Source organism: Bos indicus, chromosome 2, assembly GCF_029378745.1.
Source record: "Bos indicus isolate NIAB-ARS_2022 breed Sahiwal x Tharparkar chromosome 2, NIAB-ARS_B.indTharparkar_mat_pri_1.0, whole genome shotgun sequence".
NCBI lineage: Eukaryota > Metazoa > Chordata > Mammalia > Artiodactyla > Bovidae > Bos > Bos indicus.
In genome coordinates this window covers 121,985,797-121,992,257 of record NC_091761.1, presented here as the reverse complement: position 1 = coordinate 121,992,257, position 6,461 = coordinate 121,985,797, and the positions used below count along the sequence as shown (strand labels likewise).

At 47.6% G+C, this 6,461-nt stretch overlaps 1 pseudogene; it reads right to left on the bottom strand.

The window, feature by feature from the left end:
- Window positions 1-4,621: 4,621 nt before the first annotated feature.
- On the bottom strand, window positions 4,622-5,200 carry LOC109577059 (methylosome protein WDR77 pseudogene; annotated as a pseudogene).
- Between the last annotated feature and the right edge of the window lie 1,261 nt (window positions 5,201-6,461).

The window sequence follows — 6,461 nt, the reverse complement described above, 5'->3', positions numbered from 1 at the left end:
CCTGGATCTAGGGGATGAACGCTCCAGGCAGAGAGAACAGCAAGTCCAAAGGCTCTGAGGCGAGAATGAACTTGACTCATCAAGGGCCGGAAAGAAAGTCACTGTGGCTGGGAGGTCAGGAGGGGAGGGGAGGAGTAGACGGACCCAGATTAGCAATATTAAACTCTGTGGCGCGGAGGCGGGTTGCAGCTATCTGGGCCTCTTCTCTTGAACTTGGCAGGGCCAAGTCCTATGCCCATAAACTCCAAGAGGTCATTATCTCCTGTCCCTGCAGGCAGCTGGGACTCCCCTGCCAAGGCTTCTTCTGACCTCTCACTAGTCCTGGGACCCTGAGAACTATCTAGCTGCCAAGGGTGGGCTGGAGTGGGGGGCCTGGGGCCCTGAGAAGCCTTGTTGCTGCTAGGGCACCAGGCAGGAGGTGCAGAGCCCTGAGTCAAAGCCCTGACGTCTGTCCCAGTGGTGGCAAAGGCGTTTCAATTGGAGTCACTAAGATCACTGAGCCTTGATGGCCTAGATTTGAGCCACGCTGTCCCCACCGGCTCCCCTCGACTTCCTGGCCTGACCTCTCCAACCACCCATGACAGGAGAGGCCCCTCTGGAGGCACTATTTAGCACCCCTCTTCTGGATTCCAGGGCTTTCTCCCTGCCCCCAGTCAGGGAAAGAGCTTCTTTCAGAGAGCAGCCATTGCCTCCCTCTCTTTCCCCCAGAATCCTGGGGTTCAGCTGAGACCAGTGCAACCACGTTTCCCAGGGCCTCCTGGTCCTTCCTGCCCTCTGGAAATTTTCACCCATGGCTGCCTTTGCCCACACTGTCCCCTTGCTTGGAATGTTCTTTCGACTTCTGTTTACACTGAAAATTCCTCCTACCTTATTCCTCAAGGTATAATAGGTGAATTTCTTTCTTTCTTCATTCGTTCGTTCCTTCTTTTCATTCTTTCTCTCTCCTCCTTTTCTTTCCCCCTTCCTTCCTTTCTTCCTGTGATTCATTCATTTTATTCATGCATTTTGAGTAGTCATTCATTCAGCTTCCACCAGGCACTAGGGCACGGAGAGGGTAGGACAGAGTCTGAGGTCAAGGAGTGTATTAACCTGTGTGAGAGGCGGAAGGTAAACAAGAAAGACAGACTACATAATGGACAGGTCCCCGTGCAAAATAAACATGTGAGACCCTTTGTTAAAAAAATCATTCAGAATTTCAAAGTGGTGACAGCAGAGCATTAAACCAATTGAGGGGCCCTTCCAAACCAGGGGGTTCTTCTTCAGAGGTTGTGTGCCCAGGAAGGTGACCCCAAGAACTAGTGATTCCATCAGACTGTGACGGAATTCACAGATTCCATCCCTGAATCCATCAGTGATTCCATGCAGTGGGTAGGTGAGCCTGGGCGTTATCCAGGAGGAGGTGTTGTCCACAAATGGCCAAAAGCAGCAGAGAAATGGAAGGACTCTTGGGTACAAGATTTCTTTTTGGGGTGCTAAAAATGTTCTGGGGTTAGATAGTGGTGGTGATTGTACTAAAACCCGCTGATTTGTCACTTTAAAACAAGTGGATTTTACGGTACGTGGAATATATCTCAATAAAGCTGGTTGTTTTGTTTTTTAATCATGAATATAATAGGGTGAAGAATTAGGGTGACCAGCTGTCCCAGTTTGCTCAGAACTAAATATTTTCCTGGGACAAGAGACTTTCAGTGGGAAAACCAGAAAAGTCCCAAGCAAAACAGGACAAGTTGGTCACTCTGCGTAGAATACAAACTTTACATTTATTTGAATGATCAAATGCGAGAATTTAAAGACATTTCCTGAGAGGTAAATCAGGGGAAAGTTTAAGGTGCACTGACCTAAACATCTAACAACAGGAGGTAAATCCATCCATTCATCCAGTTCGTTCATCCTTTCATTCATTCATTCCCCAGTGACGTGTAAAGGTTTTTGTCTTTTCATTCACTGCTGTGGTCTGAGGAACCAGGACTCTGCCTGGCACACAGCCCATGAATGTTTGGTAAGGGGAGCTGTATGCTAGGTGCCAGTGGTCCATTCGTTCCTCTTGTCCTAGGGCTTCAACTGCCTCATGGCTAGTTTTATAAGCAGACAAATAAGACACAAGTGAAGGGGACTTCCCTGGTGGCCCAGTGGCTAAGACTCCAAGCTCCCAATGCAGGGGGCCTGGGTTTGATCCCTGGTCAGGGAACTAGGTCCCATATGCTGCAACTACGACCAGGTGCAACCAAATAGATAGATAGATACATTAAATGCATTTTAAAAGGACACTAGTGAGCAGATAAGGGAATAAGATAATTTCAGATAGTAAGACACGTCATGAAGAAAATAAGGTGATTGAGTAAAGGGCCACTTTAAGCTGAGTGGTCCTAGGAGCCTTGCTGAGGAGGCGGCTTCTGAGTGAAGGACACCCACTGACAGAGCCACTCTCAGTGCTGTTAAGAAAACATCCTTTCTTTGAAAAAACAACAACAACAACAGTGAATCAACTTTTTATTTCACTGACCAGAACTTCCGATTCTCTCTGATGCTGCATTTAAAATCTTGAGAGTCCGCCCAAATAGCATCCAGGCTTCCTGTATCCAGAGGCAGGGGCCGAGGGGCAAAGCGTGTCAGGGCCCAGGCAGCGGCCTACATTCCTGAGCACGTCTGTGTCATTTTTAACTGAAAAGCCCTTAAGCTCTCCATCCTGAAACTTTTCTCAGTGGCATCTGTGGCAGAAATACACTCATCTCTTTTGAGGGTATACACAGCTCCATGGGAGTAAGGGGTGGCCATTACACAGGTGCCAGCCAAACTTCTTATTCAGCCAGAAACTAGGCTTCTGGCTCAGTTTCATAGCAGGGAGATGAGCACAACTGTGGTGAGCGTCCTGGCTCTTCTACAAGGTGAGCTGGGCTGAATGTGAGCGCTGCCCATGATAGAGCTGAATTTGACTCTATAAAAAAAGAAATATTTATAAAGTTGCTCCTATCTCTATGAGTAGTCTATGAGCTGCTTCCAAGAACCCAGGGGTGCCCACATCTCATACCCCATCCAGACATGGCCAGTTCCTCGTGCATAGCTACATGTGAAGCAAAGAAACCGTCTGTTGAGACTTCCCTGGTGCTCCGGTGGTTGAGATTCTGTGCTTCCAACACGAGGTGCACAGGTTCAATTCCTGGGCAGGGGGCTGAGATCCCACATGCTGTGCAGTGTGGCCAGAACAAACAAGCAAAAAAAGTCTGGCTTAAAATAAAAATCTTTTTTATTTAAAAAAACAAAACAAAACACCTTTTGCTGACTTTGGGGGGTGGGAATTGGGCCTGGGAGAGATGCGGAATGGACTTTTTATTCCCCCTGGAAAAAAAAAAAAACCTATGTGTATACCCATACACATACATATCCATGTTCAAGGATGTTTTTCTTCCAGGACTACAGGACCCCAGAATCCAGCCCTCCTCCAGTCTGAGAGATGATGCCTATTAACTGCACAGATCTGGCATGTGAACATACTGTATAGGACTTCCCTGGTGGCTCAGTGGTAAAGAATCCGCCTGCCAGTGCAAGGGACACAGGTTCAATCCCTGGTCCAGGAAGATCCCACATGTGGCAGGGTAACTAAACCCATGAACCACAACTACTGAGCCTGTGCTCTAGAGCCTGGGAGCCTCAACAACGAGCCCACGTGCCACAACTGCTGGAGCCTGTGTGCCAAAGCCTGTGCTCTGAAGCAGAAGAAATCATTGCAATGAGAAGCCTGTGCACTGAAACTGGTGCGCAGCTCACAGCACCTGGAGAAGGCCCGCACACAGCAATGAAGGCCCAGCACAGCCATGAACAAATAAATCATAAAACAAAAACGAAACCCACATACTATATGAGGCTCTTGTGTTGTCTCACAAGCTGAGAGGATAGGGGCAAAGGGAGTGGATACTCATAGGGGATTTGCTTTCTGTCTAAAATCCAGTCTACCTGGCAACACTCTTAGGAGAGGCTCTGTGGGCAGGATATGGTGGGTGACCTGGTGGTCCCAGCCCCCTGCAGTAAGAAGGGAGTGACTGAGCAGGGACCAAATAGCATCGCTCACAAAGTCTCTGTGGGCTCAGCTTCTAAACACCTTGGAAAGGCCTGGGTGAGCAGGCTTCACTGACAGAGGCCAGGAAGGGGGCCCTGTGTGGGGAGAACACTAGCCCAGTGACGCCCTGGGAGTGTGCAGCTGTGTTGGGGACACGGCTTGCACTCTTGGTGTCCACAAGGGAAACAATCGCTTCTCATCACCAGAGACAAAGACTTCTGTCTGCTGAGGATGCCAAGCCAGGGAGGTAGGAAGGTGGGCAGAGGCACCGCAGCCGATCTGTGATGCTGGCTTGGGACAGGGGGATCCCACAGTAAAAGTCTGCTGTCCTCACTGCGTGAACATGGACTCCCTCACTAGATTAATGGGAAATACAAAAGTTACCAAGTATCATGACTACTTTGAGCTTTCTTTTTGTAATAGCTCAAAACTGACCTTTGGCCAAAATTAAACCACAGTGAGCACATCATAAATCTCAACTATTACTGGGTTGGCTTCTAACACTGCTTGAAGCAAGGCTTCAAATGCTATTCAGAATGATGTGAGTTACCAATAAATGAAAAATAGTTAAAAGAAAAGAAACATGGAGTCCTTGTGGGGAGAGGCAGCAATACAGGTGACCCGTCCAGAGTGAGCTTGGTCTGGATTCAGAACCATCTGCTGAGCAAGGTCCCGGATCTTGATGCAGAAGTCTTTGTTTCCTCTGACAGCTTTTGTGCCACAGCCCGGGACCCTGTAGACACAACGTGATCTGCTCGTACTTGTAGAACTTGCTGCCAACGAGTGTCTCATTTTCAGCCAGTGCCCACAGGTCAACAGCACCTGGGCTGGAAGCCACTAGGATACCTCTGGCTCTGATGGTATCAAGTGAGGTCAGCCTCTCTGGCCTCTGTCTGGATTCCAGTGGAGTAGAAACCTTCCTTGGGGGCAGCACAAAGGTCCATAAATGGCCAGAGGGAGCCAGCCCAGCAGCTGGCTGCTCAAGCTGGAAACTCAAGCTGCAAACTGGAGCAGGAACACCCGATCTGACCAGTACCTCACAGCCTCCAATGGATGCTCCATACAGGTGGACACATTAAGGGGAAGATTCCAGTCCCAGGCCGCCAGGGGCACAAGGCTGGGTAAAGTTTCCTTCAGCAACTCCATATTTCCAACCTAGCCCCCAACTGGAGGACTGCCAGAAATTCAGCTCCGCCAGACCCCACGTGGTCCCTCCCCAAGAAAACATCTTAATGACCAGGAAAATGCTCATGGTGAAATGGTACGTGAAAAAGTCAGGACACAAAACTATTCATGTCGTGAGTGCTGACCTTTTTTTAAAATTGTGTTTAAGTGTTATTAGCGCTTAGAATAAGATATATTACCTTCAAACAGACATTTGCACCCTTGTGTTCAATGCGGCACTATTCACAATAGCCAAGACAGGGAAACAACCTCAATGCCCATCCACAGATGAATGGATAAAGAAGAGGTGGTGCACATATACAATAGAATACTACTCAGCCATGAAAAGGATGAAATGATGCCATCTGCAGCAACATGGATTCAGCTAGAGGGTATCATACTAAGCAAAGTCAGTCAGAAAGAGAAAGACAAATATCATATGATATCACTCATCTGTGGACTCTAAAATATGACAGAACCGAACTTACCTGTGAAACAGAAATAGACTCGCAGACGCGCAGAGTGGACTCGTTGCCAAGGAGGAAGGGGATGGGAGAGGAAGGCATCGGGAGCTCGGGATTAGCAGATGCAGCCTCGTATATACAGAGTGGGTAAGAAACAAGATCCTACTGTATAGAACAGCTCCTCTGTCCATGGGATTCTCCAGCCAAGAGTACTGGAGTGGGTTGCCATACCCTCCTCCAGGAGATCTTCCCCACCCAGGGAGCGAACTCATATCTCTTTAAGTCTCATGAATTGACAGGCAGGTTCTCTACCACTAGCTCCACCTGGGAAGCCTGTATAGTATTGGGAACTATATTCAGTATCCTGTGATAAACCATAATGGAAAAGAACGTGAAAAAGAATGTGTATATATATATACATGTATAACTGGATCACTTTGCTGTGCAGCAGAAATTAACTGTAAATCAACTATACTTCAATAAGATAAATTTAAAGAAAGAATAAGATACATTAAAGCATGTTGAAGGTGGGAGACCACAGGTGATTTATTTTTTTCAAGTATTCCTGTATTTTCCAAATTTTCTGAAATTCATGTATTCAGCCTGGGTCATGCCCTGCCTGACACAAATCTGGGAGATGGGATCCTGGGGTGAAACAAACAGATGAGGTCCCTCTTTGCTATGGGACAGGGATATTTTATAACTGGGAGGAAAAAGCCTGGAGTGAAGGAGGAAAGTTTTTTTTTTTTTTTTAAATGGAAGAAATTGCACTGGAAGGG